Here is a 26,752-nt window from a genome sequence, read left to right on the forward strand (position 1 = left end):
TCATTTTGGCAAGTATGGGCCCTAACTTTGTAAATTTTGAAAGAATTAAAACATTCATTTATGATCTGAATTTTTATAAAAATAGTTGAAGCAGCGAGTCACATCCATGAGGCATTTGATTATAGTCATTTGCAATGATAGGTAGATTAGCTATATATTAAAAAATTATCAATTCTTTACAATGCAAGTTAAAATATAAATATATTGTATTATGCATCTTAGCCTTAAAAAAGAATGAAAATGTCAATGTCTCAAGGTAAGTATGGGAATAAATATACAAAACATATTCTTTTAAGACACATGTTTAGGCACTGAAAAAAATGTCAAACCTTTAACAATTTTGCATTTATTATGCCAGTTTTCAAATCTAGATATCCCCTGACTTTTTTCGGTAAAGAATCAGATAGTATATATAAACTTTGTAAGCCTCACAGTCTTTAAAGCAAATGTTTACCTTCACCAAAGCATGATGCAAAAAGCCACTGGGGCAGGAGAGGGGGGAGGGGTCAGACTGTGACTCACAGGGTTAAGCACACAGAATAAAAACCTGAAGGATCCCTGCAAGGATCTGGGATTCAATCCACTGACTTCCGAGATGCAAAGAGGACTCTCTCCTTCTCTATCTCCTGCTCCCCTCTCAATTTCTCTCTGTTCTATCCAATAAAATGAAAAAAAAAATGTTTGTCAGGAGTAATGGATTTGAGTGCAGACACTGAGCCCCAGTGATAACACTGGAGGCAAAAAAGAAAGCCACTGGGTCTGGCTGTATCCTATAAAACATAATGAAAGCACACAGAGCCAGATTTAAAACATTGGTGCTGTTATATATCATGATTATCTGTAGGAAGTGAATGTAAGGGCAGACATCTACAGTTATGTTGGCTCAGACAAGCAGGCGCTCCCCAGAAATGCCTGCTCTATCCTCTCCTCTACCATAGAGTTTAAACTTTCACTGATTGAGTTTTCCTTTGCTGGGTGAATTCTCCCCTTGACTTTGTCAGTATAGTTAACTTTGGCCTAAACTGGTTTTGTTGTACGACTGGCTCTTGCTCCTGGGAGGGTCTTGCCAGTACAAATGAGTGAGTACCACCAAGTGGAGATGAAACTGGAAGGGATATGAAGGTCAACAATCACCTATCAAAGGCTTAGCTATTTAGAGCAAACTGAAGCCCCCCCCAAAAAAAAAAAAAAAAAAACTTTTGTCTCAAATAGGGCCTTTCTGGGATCGCAAAGCTGGAAGAAGCAGTGTTTCAAGTAGAGGTAGTTATAATTTAGTAATCATTTTTCCCTTGTAGAATTCCCCCAAAGAGTTTTTCAGGTAATGCCACTCTTGGGGAGCTATTTGGCAGGCTTCCCCTATGTGCAAGCTATAGGTTGTAAACTTGATCACTTCTGCCTGCTGTGTTGGAATTCACTTGAGTTGGCCATCTTCCAAGTGTTGCAAACATCCTAATCCCTCTGGGAAGCTTTTGTAAAGAATACTTTGCTTCTCATAATAGTCATTGGTTGCCTTTCACAATTCCAAGCAGCAGGGTCTTTGGGAAAGTTTCAGCTGAAACAAGCAGAAGACACTCCAGATGGGCCTGTTTCTTCTTGTCACTTGAATCACTGTCTGTCTTGGCCTGCTGTGAGAGTCCCTTCTTTGCTGGGTGCGCTTCTTTTTAAATTGAAACTCAGAACAAACAACGCAAAATCTCTCTAAGATTTTAAAAGGGTCATTTTGACTGGGCTTTGTATGGTGAGAGGGTGGGATATTAATATATAATTCATGGTCAATAGTCACTGTTCTGCAGTGCACACAGCTCAGCATGTTATGTGTTCTTTGAAACAACTCTGTGGTTTGTCAAACTGCAGTTAAACTGATGTTGACTATTTCACCAGGCGCTCCCACTGAAAACAAAAACTGTGGGAGGATGGCACAGAAACAAAAGACTAATGTACATCCAACATGAGGGTTAACTGAAGGCAAGTCAAAATAAAAGCTGGAAAGAGCTCTAATTATTTGTAGGTCCTACTATATGATTATTTAAATTTGTCCCAGTTAATGAGAGTTGTCAATTTTGACTGAGTTAGTAGTAAAAAAAAAAAGGGGGGGTGGGGTGGGGGGTAAGACTACATACCTGCTTCACTGAACCTGAATATAAAGTATTCCCATAGTAACAAATGAGGACTTATTAAGGGATTTCCCACTGCAATTATAAAGATATGCTATTATGTTTCATCTTTATGACACTCCTTCTAGGTAGGCACTGACCCCCATTTTGTAATGAAGAAAAGAAGTCTCTAGAGGTCGGGTTACAAGTCCTTGGTCACACCAGTGGCAAATGATGAGCCAGGACAAGAATCTGTGGATGTGCCAGAAACAGTGCTCATTATCCCATAGAACTAGAAGGCTTATCAATTCACTGGCCTTTCTTAGTGGGGTCCATCCAGGTATGGTGGTGCCTTAACTGTCCCATAAAGTCTGTCTATCTCCTGAACACATTTGCAAATGCGTAACAATCAGTTTATCTGGGAGCCACAAATTAATGTTTTGTTCTCTAGAGCAAAGAATTTAAACCAAGGGCATGACAGTCAACATTTTAGCTGTGAAGACTGCTACCATATCACATGTGATCAGGGTGAGTAAGCATCCTACAAGGTGCAACAGTCTTTTTCCAACAAAGAAAATCGCCCTTATCCAAATGTCAATAGTATTGTATTAAAAACAAACAAACAAACAAAAACCAAAAAACAACCTGTACTAGAAAGTTATGACGGTAAGACCTTGGAAAGATCAAAGACTGTGTAAAACACAGTTATCCATTTCGTACCCACAGAGAATTCTATTCTGTCTCTAGAACCTCACATACACCAAGGCTTCTAGCAGAGTTTTCCAGCAAGACCAATCTATGATGTTAATGGACATAATAATAAAATAACATCACAGTGGAGCTCTAACATTTCAGAAAAGACAACACTGACATTTGTATCTCTTGTTCCTCAATCCTTGATATATCCATGTTCTTCTTCTTCTCTTCTTTTTTTTTTTCACTTTTACAATGAACAATTTTTTAATCCAAAAAAAAAAATTGTAACTTCTGAAATTGCCTATTCCTCTGAAACACAGCATATGCTTCTTTAAACACTCCATGTGGTCAAAGTTCCAAATAAGACTTTCCACATTTGTTTCTCATCATTTTTGACAATTAGCCTTCCTTATTTCAATAAACATCTCACTTAAGTGCCATTCTTAAGTGCCATTTATCTTTTCCTGGGTGGAGTAAATATTTCCCACGAACAAGCATTTTATATTTTTCTTTGCAAAATCTTCTTCCAAGTGTTTAACTGTGAAGGAAAACCTGTAGAGCAGACAGAAAAAAAAAAAAAAGAAAAGAAAAGAAAAAGAAACAAAACAATGTTGTGAGAAACTTGGAAGTTTCCTGTAGACTCTTAATGGTAATTTTTTAATTTCCACATTAAGGAAAGCCCCCTACCTCTGAAGACAGGCATGAAATAACACTGAAAGTACATTTTCATTTTAGTATAGACTAAGGGCATTCTAGATGTACAGTTATTCAGGAAATAAAGTAATATTTGACCCAAAATATTTCTGTGAATATTTGGTTCCAGTCTCAAGTTCAATAATCCTTCACTATGTCAACAACTTCTGAAATTGAAGGAAAAAAATAAGAGAAAGTTCAAGTAATTTATTTTTTTAAGATTTAAAAAATTTTTTTTTAAATTACTTATTATTGGATAGAGACAGAGAGAAATTAAGAAGGTAGAGAGAGACAGAGAGACACCTGCAGCCCTGCTTCACCATTCATGAAGCTGTCCCCCTGAAGGTGGGGACCAGGGGCTTGAACGTGGGTCCTTGTGCACTGTAATGTGTGCGCTTAACCAGGTGCACTACCAACTGGCCCCAGTTAAAGTGATTTATATGTTACATTAGAGGAAAATATTAAATAGCATATTGTTTCTTTCAATGACCCATAAATTTAATCAAGTAACATCCTTATTCAGTCAGGGAAATGTATGCAAACTGCTAATTATTTTAACAAAGTTTTAAAAGTCATGTCTAGGATCACCTATTGATAAAATCTCTACTTTAGTGGAACCTCTGCATCAGTGTTTAGGAGACTGCTTGTAAAGCACGAGAAAATTTGTTGACAGGGGCCTGGTGGTGAGAGCTGGCTGAGAGCACACATTACAGTTCACAAGGACCCGGGTTCAGGTCTCTGAACCCCACCTGCTAGGGAAAAGCTTCACTAGTGGTGAAGCAATGCACTAGGTCTCTCTCTCTCTCTCTCCTGCCCTGCTTTATATTATTCTTCGTTCTTGATTTCGATTTCTCTGTCTGTCCAATAAAAATATAAAAACAGTTAAAATTAAAAAAAAAGAAAATTGGCTTACTGAAATGTGTTTAAAGTAGTTAACGTCGTGGCCATCTGGTGGAGCACACTTGTGACAAGGTGCAAGGACCCCGGTTTGAGACCTCAGTTCCCACTCACAGGGAAAAAGCTTCACAAAGTGGTGAAGCAGGGCTGCAGGTGTCTCTCTGTCTCTTTCTCTCTATCTTCCCTCATCCCTCTCTATTTATGTCTGTCTCTATACAATAAATAAATAAAGATAATACAAATTTTTTTTAAAAAAAGAATACTTAAACCACATTAAAAGATAAAGTAAAAGTCTTCCCTACTTCATCAAAACCAAACAAGGCTATGAATTGGAGCCTTTGTTCCTATGTCTTTACTGTTCCCATCTTGGAGGCATCTGTCGTGCCTGATACTGTTGTTCAAGAGAAAGGGATACTAAAGTCCAAATATTTTTATTGACTTGGGCACATTAGGAGTACATACACGTGGAAAAATGCTTGCCAGGGGCCTTTCAGCCAGAGTTGGCTCTGATATTTTCAAACAACTGGAATGACACGAAGCTTGTAAATTTAGGAGTCTGGCTTAAACTGAGTGATATTTTTTTTTCTCCTATTGGCCTGAAAACTCAGAAATTAGGTTTTTGCAGGCTGAGGCTATGGATCTACCTGCTAATGCCCATGGCCAGTGGAGGAACAATTACAGTTGCCAGAAGTCCCACCTTCAGCACCCCAACCATAATCTTGGTCCATACCTCTAGTAGGGGAGTATTGATAGAGGGAAGATGACCAGAGGGTTCTGAACTCTAACTCCATCATACTGGAGAGAGAAGAGGTAAAAAGAGAGAGGCATTTGGATGTAATAATAGGTGTATGTGTGACTTGGAAAGGAAGAGAAGATGGGGCCTTAAAAATGGATAAATGTATGCAAATATAGACAAATAGTTGTAGAAATAATAGTTAACCCATATCTGTAACCTTAGGAGAACTCCTGTAGCTTTCAATAGAGGGACTGGGGATTCAGAACTCTGGTGGTGGGAACAGTGCGGAGTTTTTACCTTTGTTTTGTCATTTTGTAAATCAATATTAAATCGCTAATAAAGAAAGAGACTAATTTGGCGGGGTTGGGTGGTTCCTACTTACATGAGTGCACACATTGCCATGTGCAAGGACCTGGGTTCAAGCCCCTAGTCCCCATCTGCTAAAGGGAAGCTTCACAAGAGGAAAAACAGTGCTGCAGGTGCCTCTATTTATCTCTCTCCTTCACTGTCTATTTCTTATACCTCAGTTTCTTTTTGTCTCTATTCAATAAATAAATACATAAATAGAATACTTTTTTAAAAAATTGGATTTTTGTGTTGGCAAGAAAGCTAAACAGGGTAGTGTATATGTTTGGCCATGTGCATACCCAGCAGAGGGAACTCTGTGACTACCTATTTCTGCCTGTCTCTAAGTTCAGCTTGGCCCCTACCTCACTGAAGGAAATTTGGCTGCTGTGGTATTTTTTCCTCTCTCACTCTGCCTTTCTGTTTCTATCTGAAATAAATATAGGCGTGGATCAGTGAAGACTCATAATGAGAAATATAAAGAAGAAATTAGGTTCTTACATTTATTTTGTTTTACATACACACACACACACATACATGTGTACATGCATTATGAGTGTGTGAATAAAATTCAATTATGTGGCATGTAGTCAGACTCAGACAAGAGGAATAGTGCATATTAGGGTAGGTCATACCATTTTGTTCTCTAAGGAATTTCTCATTTGAAAATTGATTATTAACTTTCTTTTTCCCTCCAGGGTTATTATTGGGCTCCGTGCCTGTACCATGAATCCACTGCTCCTGGAGGCCATTTAAAAATTTTTTTTTTATTAATTTTATTTTTGAGAGAGATGCAGAGAGAGAGAGAGAGAGAGAAACATCAGAGCACTGCTCAGCTCAGGCTTATGGTGGTGCGGGGGATTGAACCTGGGACTTAGGAGCCTCAGGCATGAAAGTCTGTTTGCATAACCATTATGCTGTCTCCCCCGCCCTCTGGAGGCCATTTTTCCTCCCTTTTGTTGCCCTTGTTGTTGTAGCCTCGTTGTAGTTATTATTATTGCCATTGTTGATATCGTTCGTTGTTGGATAGGACAGAGAGAAATGGAGAGAGGAGGGGAAGACAGAGAGGGGGAGAGAAAGACAGACACCTGCAGATCTGCTTCACCGCTGTGAAGTGACTCCCCTTTCAGGTGGGGAGCTGGGGGCTCCAACCAGGATCCTTACGCTGGTCCTTGTGCTTTGCGCCACATGTGCTTAACCCACTGCGCCACTGCCCGACCCCCATTATTAACTTTTAGAATCTGCCTTATCAAGTTTCTTCTTTTCCTCCTCTCCCACCTGCACCTTCTCCCTCTTCTCCTACTTTTTCCTCCCTCTTTAAATCTTTCTCATATTCTCCTTCACCTCCTTTTATTTATCCACAGTTACAAAGAAAAAAAAAAACAAACCTGCAAGGGTCTGTATCATTCTTTATCTCCACCAGTGCTTTCACTAAGAGCTACTTTAGATTGCTTGATTTGTGCTATTATTGGTCTACATAGCAGGTTACATTTCCCTAGAGAAATTAAGTCTTCAGACTCCTACTTGGCAAAATCTTTGAGTCCTTCCACTGTGCTCTCCTTGGGGGATGGAAGTATCTCAGGTTGGTTTACAGTGACTTCTCTCACTGAGCAGTGGACTCCTGTTCCAGGGGAAATTGCCAACTGGCAGTCAGACATGAGTGGTCTGGATAATTAGCAGGCTTCTATTCAGTCCTTAGTCTTACTGACTACTGCAGCTATAGAGCAAGCATGTCACTTGGATGAGATGGGAAGTCAGACATATGAAGTAAATGGCCCAGGTCCAGTGGCAACACTGAAGTTGGCTGGGGGCAGTCCCCTTACCCCAATTTCCATAAACTCTCCCAAGATACCACATGCATGAAAATTGAAGTTCAAACAGTGAGTATTCAAATTCTAGACAAATGCATATACTTTCTCTCCTCAGACAGATTTTTTTCCTTCTTATGTAGAAATGTCCTAACCTAATTGTTTATGAGGGAGTATTCTACAGATATATATATATATATATAGTTGACTTTAAGCTCATTCACCAACATCTTCATATTTATATTGAAGCTTTTTGGAATATATAGCTTCTGGGAAAACAAATTTACAGAAGTAGAAAAGTTACAGAAATTTTATAATTATGGGATTCTAAGAAGTAGAGTGAACTCTATGACTAAAGGCTTCCTGATAACCAAAGGAGACATTTAGGGTTATCTAAATTAATAACAGATGGTTGGTAAACATATAGAAAAAGAAGGCATGATTATTCAGAAATTCCATGAATTCATTGAAAACAAATCATACTAAAAAGAAAACATTTTCCTACTTATGTGAACCTGGTTTGATGACAATAAGAGAAATGCTAAAGGGGAAGTGTTCAATTGCCCTAGAGTATTTGATAAAATCTGAAATGAGAGAGTAGTATGCTGAAAGAATCCTTTACTCTAGAATGAGAAACTGACCTGACTTCCCCACTTAACAGTTCATAAGCCATATGTATTTTTTCCATAAGCTTCTTCATTTATAATATAAGCACTATTTATGTATTTTCATCTAAATTGAATGCTTGGAAGTAAGGTTAGAATTTGTAACTTGGATGAAAATAGTTAAATAAATTTGTAGTAAGATTAATAAATAGGCTCAAACCATACAAAGGGGAATCTCCACAAGTGTGGAGCAATATTGTGGTATCTCTTTTCTTTGTCTCTCTCTTTCTCTTTCTTGCAAAAAAAAAAAAAGTTGATGGGCTACAATGGGAGCACACCAGTAAGAAAGCTCAATGAAGTCTTAGAAGGGGGAAAAATAGAAAGACAGAACTTAAAGGATATTGATAAGTGAATCAATATTGCTTAAGGTTTCTAGAGAGTGTACTACACAATCTGAGATTTTGTCATGTTCAACAAAGAAACAATACTATATACATTGAGAGAGTGGGATAACTGTATCTTTGCGATTATATATTCTTTCTTCTATATCAGTGAGTCTGTTTCCTAAGCCTTCTACTTGAGCTTGTACTGCATTCAAAGTGTCTTTCACTTCCTGCAGTACAGGTTTTCTTCCACGATTCTTAACTGCTTAGTGAACTTCAATTGAAGATCTTCTTCATGTTTTCTAACTTCTTAGAGAAATTTGTTCGAAGCTCTTCTTTGTGACTTCTTTATTCTCTTTCTTTTTTTTTTTTTTTTTAATACACCAATTATCTATAACCTTAAGTCAGATAGATCAAAACCATTTGGTCCTGTTAGTATCTAAGATGCTGTTATTAGAAGACACACTTAAATCATATGGGAGATGGTGCAGTGGATAAAACACTGGACTTTCAAGCATAAGAAGACACACTTAAATGTCATAAAGCATAGTGAGGTCAAGTATATTACAGTAATATGAATCATTGAATTTTTAGAGAAAACAAATCCCCAACTAACTTGGTTATATAGTAATAGTTAACTATTGCTATTTTAAACTCTTTCTAAGGCTATAAGGAACTCTTCCCATTCTCTTTAAGATCTATTATTTCTCCTTGTCCTGGAACCTGTGCTCATATTTCTTGATGTTTTTTTTTTTTTTTTTTGCTCTGATCTCTTACCTTGTTATAGTGCCTCTGTTGAGCTCAGCTAAATCAACACTACCAGTGCCACCATACCATGTTATGCTTCTACTGACTTGTTACTGTGGTTTGTCTCTAGAGAAGCCTAAGCCTGAAATGTCAACTTCCCAACTCCTCTCATCTGGTGATATCTGACCTAACACATGGGGCGATTGCGTGCCTCAAAGTAAAAGTGCTTATTGGTCCTCCATGATTAGATTTAGACCTAATCAGCCTGGCATTTTAGTAGAATGGCTTAAAGAAGTCATCATAAATTTTCTAATCATACTTAGGCCTAAATGCCCTCCTCTCCTACCCCTTACTTTACTTCCCTCAATCACTCTCTCTACTCAATTAATTACACTAAAGGAAGTAAGATACATCCTTTCATCTTTTTAAAACTTTTCTGACAGAGCATCAGCATTATTGCTACACCTTGATAAGCCTCAGAGGAAACACTATACAATTAGGCAATAGTTATAGTGACAACTATATATTTAATTAAGAACAATTATTGTCCCTATGACATTCTTTGTTAGAATCATCAAACAAATAACAGCAGAAAAAATTGAGGCTAACTAAGAACCCACTAAAATCCTAGGTTTATTTCCTCCCAAACTTGAGGCCAGATCCCATAAACCTAATAGTGGTTTGGATACAACAAAGGACACTCTGTGCTTTAACAATTAGGAGAAAGTCTAAGCTTGTCAGATAAAGCTAGATAAAGACGAGACTAAATTACTTAATGATGGCCACTCTCAGGCCACCTCATCACTCAGGGTTCTAGTCAGGGTGTCCTTGGATTTGCAGAGACCTCTGATCATTCCCTCTCTTTAGCATCACTGGTCACACCTACTGAGTATGCCATTATAAGCCTTTTTGTAGGCTGTTTCAGTGCCCTCACTATAAACAAGCAATGATAGGGATTGCCCCAATATCTAAAGGAAGGTTGGCTTATCCTACTCTGCTACTCTCAGAAGACTAGCTTTGAAATGAGTGTACCCGGGAGTCGGGCGGTAGCGCAGTGGGTTAAGCGCACATGGCGCAAAGCGCCAAGAACTGGCGTAAGGATCCCGGTTCAAGCCCCCGGCTCCCCACCTGTAGGGGAGTCCCTTCACAGGTGGTGTAGCTGGTCTGCAGGTGTCGGTCTTTCTCTCCCCCTTTCTGTCTTCCCCTCCTCTCGATTTCTCTCTGCCCTATCCAACAACAAAAACATCAATAATAACTACAATAATAAAACAACAAGGGCAACAAAAGGGAATAAATAAATAATTAAAAAAAATCGAAATGAGTGTACCCGAGAATGTTCCCTACTGTGACTATGAACTGTGATCTGTTAGACAGGGACTCAGAGGTTGTACAGGCTCCTGTGCTAAATATGAATGGATATGGGTCTATGGTTATATTATCATGGTAAAGAGTTAATTGCATTTATATATTATATATTTTATAATATTTATATATTTATATCTTCAAGTTTGCAAGCAACTTTCTGTCCTAATTCTGCTTCCTAGTTCTATTCTCAACTTCCCAGATAATATTTCTGGTCCACCTCCATGTTAGTTATCAAGCTCCAGCAAATATTATTAAGACATAGGGCCCTAGGAATGTTCCTAAAATAGGAACATTTATACTACCCTAAGGTTCCTACTTTCATCTGCTCTACTCCAACTTTATAGTTCCTGTTTATTAAACTTTTTGGCCTGTTTCCTATCTTACTGCATTTCAATTACCAAGTTTGAGAAGCTACTATGATTCCATCCTGACTTCTCTGGTCAGATAACCTCACCAATGTTTCCTGGAACCTCACTTCCCCAGAGCCCTACCCCATTAAGGAAGATAGAAATAAACTGGGGATAGGAGTTGGGCAGTAGCACAGCGGGTTAAGCGCAGGTGGCGCTAAGCACAAGGACCAGTGTAAGGATCCTGGTTCGAGCCCCCGGCTCCCCACCTGCAGGGGAATCGCTTCACAAGTGGTGAAACAGGACTGCAGGTGTCTATCTTTCTCTCCCCTTCTTTGTCTTCCCCTCCTCTCTCCATTTCTCTCTGTCCTATCCAACAAAAATGAGATCAACAACAACTACAACAATAAAACAACAAGGGCAACAAAAGGGAATAAATAAATAAATAAATAAAAATAAAAAATAAAAATAAATAAAAATTAAAAAATAAATAAATAAATAAATAAATAAACTGGGGGTACAGATTATCCTGCCAATATCCATGTCCAGTAGAGAAGCAATTAAAAGGCCAGAACTCCCAACTTCTGTACCCCCAAAAGAATTTTGGTCCATACTCCCAGAAGGATAAACAATAGGGAAATTTCCAGTGAAGGAGATGGACAAGAGACAGAACTCTGGTAGTGGGAATTGTATAAAATTACACCCCAATTACAATTATACTCCTTTCAATCTTGTAAATAAATATTAATTCACTAACAAAAAAATAAAACATTAAAAAGGAGAGGTGGGTGGGAGGGAGGGAGAGAGAGAGAGAACAGAGTACTGTTTATTTCTGGCTTCTGGTGGTGCTGAGGATTGAATGTGGGCCCTCAGATCCTGAGATCTGATTTTTATTTTTTTTTTTTGCAAAATCGTTATGCTGTTTCCTTGACCCAGAAACAATATATCATAGAGAAATATAAAGGTGATGATTATTACAGATATACAAAAATATAGGAAAGTGCTTCTAATTATTGAACCAAATAATCAAAATATTCTAAAGCTGTATAAGTAGGTGAAAACTCAGTGTCAGTTTTATTACATAGATACACATTTCTACCTTTACATTATAAAATATTAGTACCATTATTATGGGATCAGAGGTGAGTATAAGAAGTAATTGAAGTCACTGAGTAACTTAATAAAAATCAATTGAGATAAATTTAGATTTTTTTTAGGAGTTCTCCTTTCTCTCTTGCAAATATTTCATTTTTACATGTATGTAGAACTGGGGCCCCATGCACACATGATTTCACATCTCCAAACCACTTTTTTTTTTCAGTCAGATAACTAGATAGAGATGCAATAGAACTGTAAATTCCCTCATTGTTCTATCATCTCTCATATCATGCTGAATCTTAAACCCGTGTTTGTGTGCATGATAATCCAGGCGCCTTAACTCGTGAGATATCTCCATGATCTCTATTTCATTTATTTCAACTAAACAAATACTCACTGATTTTTTTTCAATGCCAGCTTTTGTAGCACTGAGTTTGTAGAAATTATATTACAATGCAATCTATGTTGTGATCCTTTCATATGAAGGAGTCTATTAGAAATGAGAAAAGGACATGAGTGAGACTTGCAGGTATGTGTATATGTAGTCAGTGAAAACTATAGAGACAAATTATATTGAGTTGAGTCCTATAGTATTAATCTGAGTTTCTAACCGGAGAATCCAAAATAAAGAAAGTCTTGCTAGGGGTCTGGGCAGTCGCACACCCAGTTGGGCACTCACTTTACAGTGCACAAGGACCCTGGTTTGAGGCCCCACTCCCCACTTGCAGGGGGGAGACTTCATGAGCTGTGAAGTAGGTCTACAGGTACCTTGATTTCTCTCTATCTCCCCCTCTGCTCTCAGTTTCTTCTTATCCTGTCTAAAAATAAATAAATAAAAGAGACAAAAAAGGAGAATTGCCTACTGGGAGTGGTGGATTCATTGTGTAGGCACTGAGCCCCAGTGATAACCCAGGTGGCAAAAAAAAAAAACCCAAAAAACCGGCCAGGTTTCCCTAGACTGAAGACCCCACCAATATGTCCTGGAGCTCCGCTTCCCCAGAGACACACCCTACTAGGGAAAGAGAGAGGCAGACTGGGAGTATGGACCGACCAGTCAACGCCCATGTTCAGCGGGGAAGCAATTACAGAAGCCAGACCTTCTACATTCTGCAACCCACAATGACCCTGGGTCCATACTCTCAGAGGGATAGAGAATGGGAAAGCTATCAGGGGGTGGGAAATGGAGATTGGGTGGTGGGAATTATGTGGAATTGTACCCCTCCTACCCTATGATTTTGTTATTAATCCTTTCTTAAATAAAAAAATAAATTAAAAAAAAAGAAGAAGGTTAAAGTACCAAGGTTTCTTGGAACCTAATAAAACCACAATTTTTACCCACCCCAAAGTCAGCCTTTTTTCAGTACGCAAATAACTCTCATGCTTGAGGCTCTGATATCTAACTTCAACACGAGCAGTACTATGAACCACAGTTGAGCAGTGGTCTAGTAAAGAAAGAAAGAAAGAAAGAAAGAAAGAAAGAAAGAAAGAAAGAAAGAAAGAAAGAAAGAGAGAAAGAAAGAAAGAAAGAAAGAAAGAAAGATGATCCTTGGCAGGAAAAATAAATTCCCTGTCTCTGCTCTAGGTAGAGGGTGAGGAACAGAAATAGAGAGGAAGAGAGAAGCAGAGAAAGAAAGATAAACACTGAAGCACTCTTTCACCACACATGCATCTTCCCAATGCAGGCTTTCCCGTGTGGTGGCCAGGGCTCAAACCTCTTTTCCTGTGCACTACAGTGTGTGGATTTGACTGAGTAAGCCACTTGACCAAAACTTAGATCTGAAAACTGCTACTTTGAAGAAAAAAAAAAAAAAATTTATTCCAATAGAACAAGCGTTAATTTTAAAGAATGCATAGCCTCATCTTATAAATGACTAAGGAATATGAATAAAGTCATACAGTAAGAGCTTATTAGAATATATTACCTGAATACACTAAATAAAATATTTAACAATTAAAAAAAAGTCTTGCTATGGAAAAAACTAAACATTCATACTAAGGAGAATGAAATTTTTAAATGTAATCCATGTTCTCTATATTTTGGAACAAAATACATTTTTGGTTAAAGTTTAATTCTGGCATTTGATGATCGGACTTAAATTTCTGACTTTAACACTTGTTGTGTGACTTTGGGTCACTTAACTGTTTGTGTCTTTATTCTCTCTCCAGTAAAAGAGAAATCGTAGTAGTATCTATATTATAGAGTTGTAAGGATTAAATAAATCAACTTAAAAGTTACTACCTATGGTACATAGTTAACACATGGTAGATGTTAGATAATATTGTTCATTTTATACACATGCAAGTACACATAAAACACACAGTAGAGTAAAATAACATAAATGCTTATGCAATTATTATTATTCTTACTTTACCACAGCACTATTCAGCTATGCCTTATGGTTGTATGGAGGGTTGAACTTTGTAGCTTCAGAGATAAGAGATTCTTGGAGTAACTATTATGCTTCTTTGAGTAACTATTATGCTATCTTCCCTACCAAAAATCCAAATATTTAAAAAATATATTTATTCAATGAGCTAGTGAAAAGAATTTAAAAGTGTCTCTTTTCATAATTTTATTTATTATGTATAGCAGCTATCATAATAAAAATGTGAAAGTGATAGTTCAAAAGGACATGTGTCTCTTTATGTTCCTGAAATACTATTCAGAATAGCCAACACATGGAATTAACCATCGATAGATGACTGGAAAAAGAAGCTTGAACATGGGTTCAGGGGATTTAACCTGGGACTTTGGAGCCTCAGGCATGACAGTCTCTTTGCATAACCATTATGCTATGTACCCTCTATTGGTGTTCCTATCTATCTATCTATCTATCTATCTATCTATCTATCTATCTATCATCTATGTACTTGTCATCTACCTACCTATCTTGGAAAAACCCAAAAGTTCACTGAGAACTGGAACCATGCAGTCACAAAACCTCAGAAAAGTTCTGGCAGAAAGATTGAAAGGAAACTAAGTTGAAGGGCCAGGTGGTGGTGCACCTAGTTGAGTGCACATGTTAAAATGCACAAGGACCCAGGTTCGAGCCCCTGGTCCTTACCTGCAGGGGGAAAGCTATGTGAGTGGTAAAGCAGTACTGCAGGTGTATCTCTGTCTCTTTCCCTCTCTACCACCCCCTTTCTTCTTGATTTCTGGCTGTCTCTATCCAAAAAATAAATAAATAAATATAATAAAAATTTAAGTATATATATATAAAATAAAACTAAGTTGGTTACTACGAGAAGTAATGGGGAAGAAACAGAGGATGGGATGGGAACGATAAGATGACATTGGAATTTAATTTTTCTTTTTTTACCTGAGCACTGCTCAGCTATGACTAATGATAGTGAGGGAGTTTGAACCTGGGACCTTGTAGCTTCAGGCATAAAGTCTCTTTGCATAATCATTATGCTATCTCTCCCACCCAGCACTAGAACTTTAGTGGGGGGTACAATGCATTTTACTCTAATGGAAGTATGAAACTATATAGCAACAATACCACAGTATTATAAACTAATGCGACATCAATAAATAACAAAATACAACAAAATCACATGTGAAAAGCTGAATAAGCAGACATTAAGCTAGACCTAAGGGCTTCAAAGGTATGAAAACTGACAGATTATATAGATCATTAATAAATGAGTAAAACATAAAGCAGGCCTACAGCATATGTGAGGAATTACTCTTGGAAACAGATAGGATAAAAATGTGGCATGAGTTTATGAGGAGTTTATGTATGCATGTGATCCTGGGCCAGGGACAGATTCCAAGCATATCCACAGAGTTGGTCGCACATGTGAATAGCCTGGAAACCCCTGCCATAAATCTCTTTTTCCAAGTTGCTCAGCCCCTGACTGAAACGTTCTTGGAAACATAAATATGCAGAACACTGTAAAAATCAGAAAAAGATTTATATGATAGCTTTTCTAAAGAAACACCTTCTAATCTTTTTAGCAAACAGTGTTGGATTCTCCAAGATTTGTTCACCATATTCTGATTATAATTCTACTGGATTTAAAAATCATTCACTTGGCCTGGGGAGATAGCATAATGGTTATGCCAAAGATTTTCATGCCCAAGCTCTGAGGTCTTAGGTTCAATCCCCAATACTACCATAAGAGCTGAGCAGTGCTCTTCTCTCTCTCTGTCTCACTGCCTCTCTCTCTCTCTCTCCTTTCATTCCTCCCTCCCTCCCTCTCTCTTTCTATATATCTTTCTTTAAAATAAATCAAAGAAAAAAGTATTCAAGTCTTTTTAAAAATTGTTGACTTTTCCATTAAAGCATATTTAAGAGCTGTACCCAGTAAAAGAGAAACTCTTTTATTTAATATGGAAAAGAAGAAAAAAAATTGGAAAGAGCCTGGCAAGAAGAAAGTTAATCTGGACAGAGTAGTAGTAGCTGCGTTTCTCTCCTCTCCTCTCCCTGGTCAACTAGGAATATAAAAGAAGATCACCTGAGACCACAACAAGATGAGACTAGGACTACTTTGGGAACCAACCAAGACACCAGTGAGTAAAAACATATGTAGTTAGTAGACAGAGAGGAGCCTAAGGAGAGAGATTCCAGGGGCTAAAACCCATATCTACTCCCCAACAGCTGGTAACAGTCCTGTACTTTGCCAGTTGAGGAGCCACCTCCAGTCTGTTTCACCAAGAAAAAGACTGCTGAAGGGAGGAGAGAACTCACCTAAGACTCACCAAATGCAACTGTGAGTCTCCATTGCTACTGCCCCTCAGAGGCTGGAGCAGCAGTGTGGAGGCCCTGTGCTGATATCTGGGGCAAAGAACTGACCTGGAAACTCAGAAGATTCACCCTATTGGTCTAGAGGTGGGGCTGTATAGTAAGAGTCTTTCCACATTGTCCTCCTGACGAGAACATGCTGATTAATTGCCTCAGAACCCACATACTATAAATGGGACTTGTTAAGAAACCCACAGGACCAAGCAGTTCTGCCAAACTTGGCTCTGACTACTGTCAGAGAGGATTAATTGAGCCAGGGCTTTGGATCTTGGTGGTGTGGGAGTCTCTTTGCGTAACCACTGTGCTATCTACGCCCCCATCCTGTTTTATCCCTTAGTTACTTATAGGTAAAAATCCTTCAGGCTACCACAGGGAAGAAACAGAACAAAAGAGATTTTAAGAACCACTGTTCTTGAACACAGAGGTTGATATAACATTGAAATCACTGTTAACTTCCACAACGGTGAACTCTAAGTGCCTTACTTAGACACAATTCAATACAGGCAAGAGTTATCTGTGGATCTAAATGTACAGACAGAGGGACCTTGTAATGCACTATATACAATGGTTGAAACAAGGAGAAACACTGGAGAAATGAACAGGACAAAAGTCCAGCTAAAAGCTCCCCAAAGGTAGAAGCACTTAAGAATGAGAACAACATCCAAACACTAATTGAGACATTAGTTACAGGAGTGAGGAAAGAGTTTGAAAGAAATGTCACCAGAAATGCTGAAACAACTAATGAGACTCTGAAAACAAAAACACTTAACTATCCAGAGATGATTAGCTGAAATAGCTGAGCTAAGAGCACAACCAGCTGAACAAGCTAATTCAGTATCAGAACAGGGTAACAAAATAGCTGAGCTACAGAAAACAACAGAGGAGAGAGAGAATCAAATAAATGAGGCATAAAACAAAACTAGTAAGATTGAGGATTAATTAGAGAAAACTAAGGAAGAAGTAAGAGATCTCAAAAAGAGATTAAGAGATACTGAAAACAACAACAGAGACATATGGGATGACTTCAAAAGAAATAATATATGCATTATAGGCCTATCAGAGGAAGAAAGAGAGGGAGGGGAAGAAAGCATTCTATAGGACATAATAGATGAGAACTACCCTAGTTTAGACAACATAAAAGACATAAAGGTTTGGGGGTTAGGCAGTAGCACTGCACGTTAAGCACACATGGAACAAAGTGAAAGGACTGGCTCAAGGATCCCAGTTCAAGTCCCTGGGTCCCCACCTGAAGCTGAGTCATTTCACAAGTGGTGAGACAGGTCTGCAGGTGTCTATCTCTCCTACACTCTGTCTTCCCCTCCTCTCTTGATTTTTCTCTGTCCTATTCAACAAAAACAACAGCTATAATAACAATAATAATAACAACTACAACAAGGGCACCAACAAGGGCAACAAAATTGGAAAAATGGCCTCCAGGAGCAGTGGGTTATAGTGCAGGCACCCAGCCCAGTGATAACACTGGAGGCAAAAAATGGCCTCCAGGAGCAGTGGGTTATAGTGCAGGCACCCAGCCCCAGTGGCAACACTGGAGGCAAAAAAAAAAAAAAAATTTGATGTAAAGTTTAAAGAAGTCCAGAGGGTCCCAAACAGAGTTAACCCGGACTTAAAGACACCGAGATATATCATATTTAGAATTGAAGGGAATAAGGATAAAGAAAGGATGGATCCTGAAGGCTGCAAGAGAAAAACAAAGAGTCACCTATAGAGGAAAACCCATAAATTAGCAGAAAACTTCTTAACACAAACACTACAAGCCAGAAGAAAATGGCAAGATACCTATCGAGTGCTGAATGAGAAAGGCTTTTAACCAAGACTACTGTATCCTGCTAGACTGTCATTCAGACTAGATGGAGGCATAAAAACCTTTTCAGACAAACAACAGTTGAAGGAATCAACTATCATCAAGCCTGCCCTGAAAGAAGTTCAGAAGGGTCTCCTATAAACAGCCAGACCACCATAAATATGCCATATATCAGAACATTATAAAAATCTATAATAATGGCATTAAAATGTCTTCATTCTATAATATCAATAAATATGAGTGGCCTGAATTCACTTATTAAAAGGCATAGAGTAGGCAGATGGATCAGAAAACATAACCCAACAATATGCTGTTTACAGGAAACCCACCAAACTCAACAAGACAAACACAGACTCAAAGTGAAAGGATGGAAAACTACCATACAAGCCAGTGGCTCACAAAAAAGGGCAGGAACAGCTATTCTCATATCCGACACAATAGACTTTAAAGTAAATAAATATAAAAAATATAGGGATGGACATTACTTAGTGCTCAGAGGATCAGTCAATCAAGAGGACTTAACAATTATCAACATCTATGTACATTGTGAGAGGCCATTTAAATACATCAAAAATCTACTGAAAGACCTACAGCAATATATTAACAGCAACACAGTAATAGTAGGAGACTTCAAAATCCCACTGTATCAACTTGACAGATCATCCAGGCAGAAAATCAATGAAGACATAAGGGAGATAAATGAAGAGATAGATAAACTAGAACTATTGGACATTTTCATAGTCATTCACGCTAAGAAACTATAATACACATTCTACTCAAGTCCACACGGGTCATTCTCAAGGATAGACCATATGTTAGGCCACAAAGACAGTCTCAGAAAATTCAAGAGCATTGAAATCACCCTAAGCATCTTCTCAGACCACAGTGGAATTAAATTTAAAACTTAACAATAAAAAATTAGTAGAAGTCCCACAATGTGGAAACTCAACAGTACATTCCTTAACCACTACTGGGTCAAAGAGGAAACTAAGGAAGAAATCAAAATGTTTCAAGAGTTCAATGAAAATGAAGACACAAGCTATCAAAATATTTGGGACAGTTAAGGCAATATTGAGAAATAAATTCATAGCCATACAAACACACATTAGGAAACAAGAAAAAGCTCAAATAAACAACCTTATTGTAGTTGGTCTGAGAGTTGTGGTTTATTGTTAAACTGTTTAACAACCTGAATGCACATCTTAAAGACTTAGAAGAAAAAGAACAAAGGAACCCTAAAACAACCAGGACTGAAATAACTAAAGTTAGGGCAGAAATAAATAACACTGGAAATAAGAAAAATATACAAAAGTTCAATGAAGTTAAATGTTGGTTATTTGAAAGAGTAAACAAAATTGACAAACCTTTAACCAGATTCACAAAACAAAAAGGGGAGAAGACCCAAATAAATCTGATTGTAAATGAAAGAGGAGATATCAAAACAAACATCATAGAAATTCTACATATCATGGGAGACTTGTATGAACAACTATAGGACACCAAGCTAGAGAAACTGGAAGAAATGAACCAGTTCCTAGATACCTACAAACTTCCAAAATTAAATAAAGAGGAACTAGAAGATGTGAATAGTCAAATCACAGCCAATGAAATTGAAAGAGTTATCAAAAACCTTCCCAAGAATAAAAGTGCTGGGACAGATGATTTTAAAAATTAATTATATAAAACCTTCTAGGTAGAGTAATACCTCTATTTTTAAAACTCTTCCAAAAAATTGAAGACACAGGAATACTACCTTAAAACTTCTGTAAAGCCAACATCACTTTGATACCAACAGCAGACAGGGATACAACAAAAAGAGAAAATTACAGACCGATATCTCTGACGAACATAGTTGCTAAGATATTAAACAAAATTATAGGGGCTGGGTGGTGGCTTAAGCAGTTGAGTGCCGATGTTATAATCCGAAAGGATCCAGGTTCGAGCCCCCAGTCCCCACCTGTAGGGCGAAAGCTTCACAAGTGGTAAAGCAGGCCTGTAGCTGTCTCTCTGTCTCTCTCCCTCTGTATCTCCCCCTTCCCTCTCAATTTCTGACTGTCTCTATCCAATAAATAAAAAAAAAAGATAAAAAATATAAAATTATTTTAAAAATTTTAGCCAACTGGATACAACAGTATATTAAAAAGATTATTCATCATGGCCAAGTGGGGTTTATCCTAGGGATGCAAGATTAGTTTAATATATGTAAATCATCAACATGATTCAACACATCAATAAATGCAAGACCAAACCTACATGGTTACATCAGTAGATACAGAGAAAGCCTTTGAAAAAATGTAACATCCCTTTATGATCTAAACACTACAAAAAAAAAAAAAAAGGAATAGATGGAAAATTCCTCAAGATAGTGGAGTCCATATATAGCAAACCTACAGCTAACATCATGCTCGCTGGTGAAAAACTGGAAGCATTTCCCCTCAGGTAGGTACTAGACAGGGGTGCCCACTATCACCATTACTATTCAACATTGTAACATCAGTATTGGAAGATCTTGCCATAACAATCAGGCAGGAGCAAGAAATTAAAAGGATACAGATTGGAAGAGAAGAACTCAAACTCTCATTATTTGCAGATGACATGATGGTATACATAGAAAAACCTAAAGAATCCAGCAGGAAACTTTTGGATATCATCAGGCAATACAGTAAGGTGTCAGGCTACAAAATTAACATACAAAAGTTAGTGGCATTCCTTTATGCAAACACTAATTTGGAAAAAGAAGAAATCCATAAATCAATTCCTTTTTTTTTTAGTTTTTTAAAATTTTTTTATTATCTTTATTTATTGGATAGAGACAGTCAGAAATCGAGAGGGCAGGGGAGATAGAGAGAGAGAAAGAGAGACACCTGAGCCCTGCTTCACCACTTGCAAAACTTTCCTTCTGCATGTGGGGACTGGGGGCTCGAACACGTGTGTCCTTGTGCACTGTCACATGTGCACTCAGCCAGGTGCTCCACTACCCGGTCCCAAATCAATTTCTTTTACAATAGCAACAAAAACAATATCTAGGAATAAACTTAACTAAAGAAAGACTTGTATACTGAAAATGAGATACTTAGAGGAAAAATTGGCAGAACTCTTTTCCATTTAAATTTTACAGACATCTTTAATGCAAGAAATTCAATTATAAAGAAAACTAAGGTAAGAATAATCCAGTGGGACTACATCAAATTTAAAAGTTTCTGCACAGAAAAGAAACCAATACCCAAACAAAGAGACCCCTCACAGAATGGGAGAAGATCTTTACATGCCATACTACAGACAAGAGGCTAATAACCAAAATATATAAAGAGCTTGCCAAACTCAACAACAAGAAAACAAATGACCCCATTCAAAAATGGGGAGAGGATATCAATGGAATATTAACCACAGAAGAGATCTGAAAGGCTGAGAAACACGAAAAAATTCTCCAAGTTCTCTCATTGATTGTCAGAGAATGTAAATAAAGACAACAATGATCTCAAACCTCTTCACTCCTGTGACAGTGTCATACACCAGAAAAGGTAGCAACAAGGAATGCTGGAGAAGTTGTGGGGTCAGAGGAACACTCCTGCACTGCTGGTGGGAATGAAAATTGGTCTAACTTTTGTGGAGAGCAGTCTGGAGAACTCTCAGAAGGCTAAAAATGGACCTGCCCTTTGACCCTGTGATCCCTCTCCTGGGGATATATCCTAAGGAACCCAACACACCCATCCAAAAAGATTTGTGTATACCTATGTTCTTAGTAGCACAATTTTTAATAGGCAAAAACTGGAAGCAACCCAGGTATCCAACAACAGATGAGTGGCTGAGCAAGTTATGGTACAAATACACAATGGAATACCACTCAGCTATTAAAAGTGGTGATTTCACTGTTTTCAGCCCATCTTGGATGGAGCTTGAATAAATCAAGTGAAATAAGTCAGAAGCGGAAGGATGAATATGGGATGATCTCAGTCACAGGCAGCAGTTGAGAAAGTAAGGTCAGAAGAGAAAACACTTAGCATAACTTAGACTGGAATTGGTGTATTGCACCAAAATAAAAGACTCTGGGGTGGGTGTAAGGGGCAAGGCATTGTGTGTGTGTGTGTGGGGGGGGGTTCAAGTCCTAGAACAGGATGATAGAGGATCTAGTGGGGGTTGTATTATCATGTGGAAAACTGAGATATGTTATGCATGTACAAAAGATTATATTTGCTGTCATCTGTAAAACATTAATCCTCCAATAAAGAAAAAAAGGATGTTAATCTGGTGAGGTTGTCCACAAAATTCCAAGTACTTTAATGTTTATTCTTGGTTTTTCAGGGCTTTAGGAAAAAAATCTGCTACCTTTGCAATTTGGTATCACATTAGTTTCTTAAAGACTATACTTACTTGATATATATTCAAAGATTTAAAAAAAAAACAACAAAAAATAAAAACACCTTTAAGTGAGAGAAGGTTTTTGAAATCCCACCTGTACTGATCTTTTCCACAGTCTGACTGTCAGTTGCTTGTTCATTCTCTGAGTTTTTTCAGTGAAAAATACCTCATTACTTTCCACATCAACTCATTCCATTGTTGACTCCATCTGATAGCCAAAAAGTTTCTCTTTATGTAAGTCAAGTGCAATTTGCCTTTCAGCCTCTGAATAGTTGTTAGATTATGTTTCCATTAAAACCCATGTCAGAATGAATTGGAGTCCCTGTGGGCTCTTGTAAGAAATAACAGTCACTTAGAATACTTCTCAGGTGTTTTTTCACCTGTGCCCCTGAACCCCAGAGTGTTTTGTAGTATATGGTCTCAATCAGATCTGTGCTTTTTCTTCACTTTGGTTCTCTTATCAATCTGCTGTGTTAGTTACCAGACCTCAGATGGTTCCTATTAGGTGGCCCAGTCTAACAGGCAGGGTGGGCTATTACTATTTTGGAACAATGATTCTTCCTTTGGACATCTCTCCTGAATATAGAACAAAATACTCTTGTAATTCTCTAGCACATGGGCTATAATTTTCATTAAGATTTTTCAAAGATTTTGGATTATTTTCTACTACATATGACTGTCCTTAAGCCCTGGAACTCTAAAAAAGCACAGCCTATTTAAGTCCTGACTTGGTTCTTCGGCAGTTAATTTACCTCTGTCAGATTGAGTGTCCATGAGATGCCCAAACCATTAAGTCAAAGGATTGAAAAAAAATATTTACACATGACTTAATACATTCAGGTTTATGTAATTCTATCTGCAAACATGCCCTTGTCTACTTAATTATTGTTATTATTTTTTAATATATATATTTATTATTGAATATAGAGAGAAATTGAGAGAGGAAGAGAATATAGAGAGGGAAAGAGACAGAGAGACATCTGCAGCCTTGCTTCACCACTTGTGAAGCTTTCCCCCCTGCATGTTGGGACCAAAGGCTCGAACTTGGACCCTTGTGCACTGTAATGTGAGCACTTAACCAGATGCGCCACCACCTGACCCCCCCAATTAATTATTTGGTGTGATTCAAGAAGAGTTATATGAATAAGTAACATCAGGCATGTCCTGAATATTTTTTTGTTGTTTATTTTGTTTAGAAAAGTTAAGAGTCAAGAAAGGTTTTTGTTGGAATAAGCAGAATACAAGTGTGTTGAATTAAAGAAAGAAATCAGCAAGGAGAAAATTAGGTGAGTCCCAGAATCAGGTTTAAAAAATCAGAAGAAACCTGGAGAGCTTTATGCTGTCGGGGTAGCTGACTGTCAGCTACAGATGCGGAGAGATTAGGAAACTTTCCCTGCAGGATCCTTCCGGAACACTTGTGTCAGCCATCACTGCCAAACTCTGTGTCTACCTTGATACCCCAAATTAGTGCCGCCTAATAGGGGATTCTGACATGATGGAAATGTATGTTTGCTGCCCAATGAATAGCCCTGCATTGACAGTGAGTGCTGGAAATATAACGAGTGTGTCTGAAGTACTAATTTTTCCATTTATTTTAAACTAATACAGATACCACACATTACTATTAGTTACCACAGTGGATAACACACTCTCTTACCTTGAAATTGTCAGTCAAAACCTTCAAGAAACCACTTTTCCCAGGTATGAAAATTACCACTAGTACTTCAAAATAGACTACTGCCTTCTCTGTGTGTGTGTGTGTGTTTGACCAGCCTGGGAGAACTGCACAGTCAGTATCCTCCCAGTAAATGTTTCTTATTAGTAATTGTACTAAGGGTGGTTTTAGTCGGTCCTTCCTCCCATCATCTGACAAAGCGAGGAGCTCCTGAGTGATTCATTTTTAGGGTCTTAGTTAGGTTTGGTTTTGAAGTCAAACTTCCTAGATTATAGTTCTGGCCCTGCCATTTATCATCTCAGTGACTTTCTTTTAATTAAATAAAACATTTGTGCCTCAGTTTCCATAAAGATATGCCATAGCTCCCAACTCAGAGCACAGAAGAGCATCTGGTACATAGTAAGAGATCAGTGAACATTGGTCTTTATTGTCACCAATACTACAAACATGCAACTGGTAGCAAATGGAAGCTTTCCTGTGTATGTATGCCTGAGTGAGTATGACTATCAAAAAAAAAAAAAAAAAACCCCTTCAGGCCATAATGTAGACTCAATTAAGTTAAAGATACCCAAGGCGTGGTATGACTTTTAGGAAGAGCAAGTCGTATTTCTTACATAGTTAAGAATGTATCCTGTACTGTAAAATAGATCTTTCTAGAAATAATAAGTAGCATGCTTGATCATAAAATATATACTCTTTATGTTGAAAGATTTAAAAAATGTCTGAAAATAAGGAAAAAGAATGTTGAAACACACACAGTGGAGGAAACAATGCCAGTGACCTCAGAAAACACTCTTTTTTAGTGTTTTAGTGTCATTATTTCAAGGGATATTGTTTATTATTATTATTATTTTGCCTCCAGGTTTATTGCTGGGACTCAGTGCCAGCACTATAAATCATCTGTTCCTGGTGGCTATACCCCCCTACCCCCATTTTATTGGATAGGACAGAGGAAATTTGGGAGGGGAGGGGGAGATACAGAGCAAGAGAAAAAGAAATCACTCAGGTGCTCTTGACTTTGTCAAGTGATGGAAGGGCCAACTAAAACCATCCTTAGTACAATGATTAACAAGGGACATTTACTAGGAGGATACTGACTGTGTAATATTCTCAGTTTGGTCAAACACAGATATAGAATGCAAAGAATAGAGGTACTAGTGGTAATTTTCACACCTGAGAAAAGTGGTTTCTTGAAAGGTTTTGACTGACAATCTGAAATAAAAGAGTTTGTGTTATCCACTGTGGTAACTCGTAGCGCCTTCCCTGCAGGTGGGGAAGAGGGGGGCTGGAATCTGTATCCTTGAGCTTAGTACCATCACCCCACCCCACTTTATTTTTATAACAATGAAACTAAAATTACATTAAAGAAGTCCATCACTCATAGCAATACTCAATGGATTATAGCTGTAAAAGAAAATCATGCATGTCTTGTATTTAGAAGTTTATTTCAGTCTTGAACTAGATTAGACTTCACCTTGGGCCAGTAGCAGCCAACACTTAGCACCACTCAGCTTTGCTTTAAGTAAGCCATTTCCCTACTTCCTTTATAGACAAAGGAAAAAGACAAAAATATGCAATAACTCTAATAATTAAGAAATAATATTCTTTCATTTTGAGAAAAATTTAAACAAGCAGAAGGAATTTCTTGCTGTACTCCTTTGTATGTGTTCTTAGAAAACATCGTATTATCTAGCCAGCACATACTTGAGTCTGGTCTTAAACACAGGCACAGTATATTTTAGTTCCTTTCCATATTATGGTCAATGAATAATATAAATTATTCCACAGAAAAATTCCAACCTCAATAATACCTCTTTTTTTCATTTTTAGATCAAAGTGTCACACATGCATTTGTATATAAATTTTGCTAGAGTCTGACACATGTGTTTCTCAAATGACACAGTGTTACAGACAGTAGCAAATTCCTCACTTTTCTAGAACTGAGTCAATAAAGTGTGGAATCTTCATCAGTCAAGTATCAAGTACTTTGAAGTATTCATATATACCAGCTGGAAGAAACATATCAGTGTTATACTCAAATCTAGGCATGCACACTACAAGGTATTGCTACTTAGCTGGGCATATTTAGGGTTACAAGTTTCTGGAAGCAGAATATATATATACATTTACGTACTGTGTGTGCGCTGAACACTGCACAGTACTGCGAAGTCCCCAAGATCTTTTTTTTTTCTTCTTCTTTCTTTACCAGAGTTGTGAAACCCTCTGCTTTCTGGTGAGATAGGGGTTTGAACCTGAAACTCTGCTGCCTCAGACTTGAAGGCCCTTGTGCAGAGCCACTACACTAGGTCAGCACTATGCAACAATATATATTTTT

At 37.8% G+C, this 26,752-nt stretch overlaps 1 long non-coding RNA gene across 1 annotated transcript in view; it reads right to left on the minus strand.

Moving 5' to 3' along the window:
- Positions 1-279: 279 nt before the first annotated feature.
- LOC132538157 (uncharacterized) overlaps positions 280-26,752 on the minus strand; it is a 56,172-nt gene continuing 29,699 nt past the window's right edge. The window contains exons 2-3 of the long non-coding RNA XR_009549612.1: positions 2,814-3,341; positions 280-311 (exon numbers count right to left, since the gene is read on the minus strand). This is a non-coding gene — a long non-coding RNA (uncharacterized LOC132538157). The remainder of the gene's footprint in view (positions 312-2,813; positions 3,342-26,752) is intronic.

Source organism: Erinaceus europaeus, chromosome 4 (assembly GCF_950295315.1).
Source record: "Erinaceus europaeus chromosome 4, mEriEur2.1, whole genome shotgun sequence".
Taxonomy (NCBI): Eukaryota; Metazoa; Chordata; class Mammalia; order Eulipotyphla; family Erinaceidae; genus Erinaceus; species Erinaceus europaeus.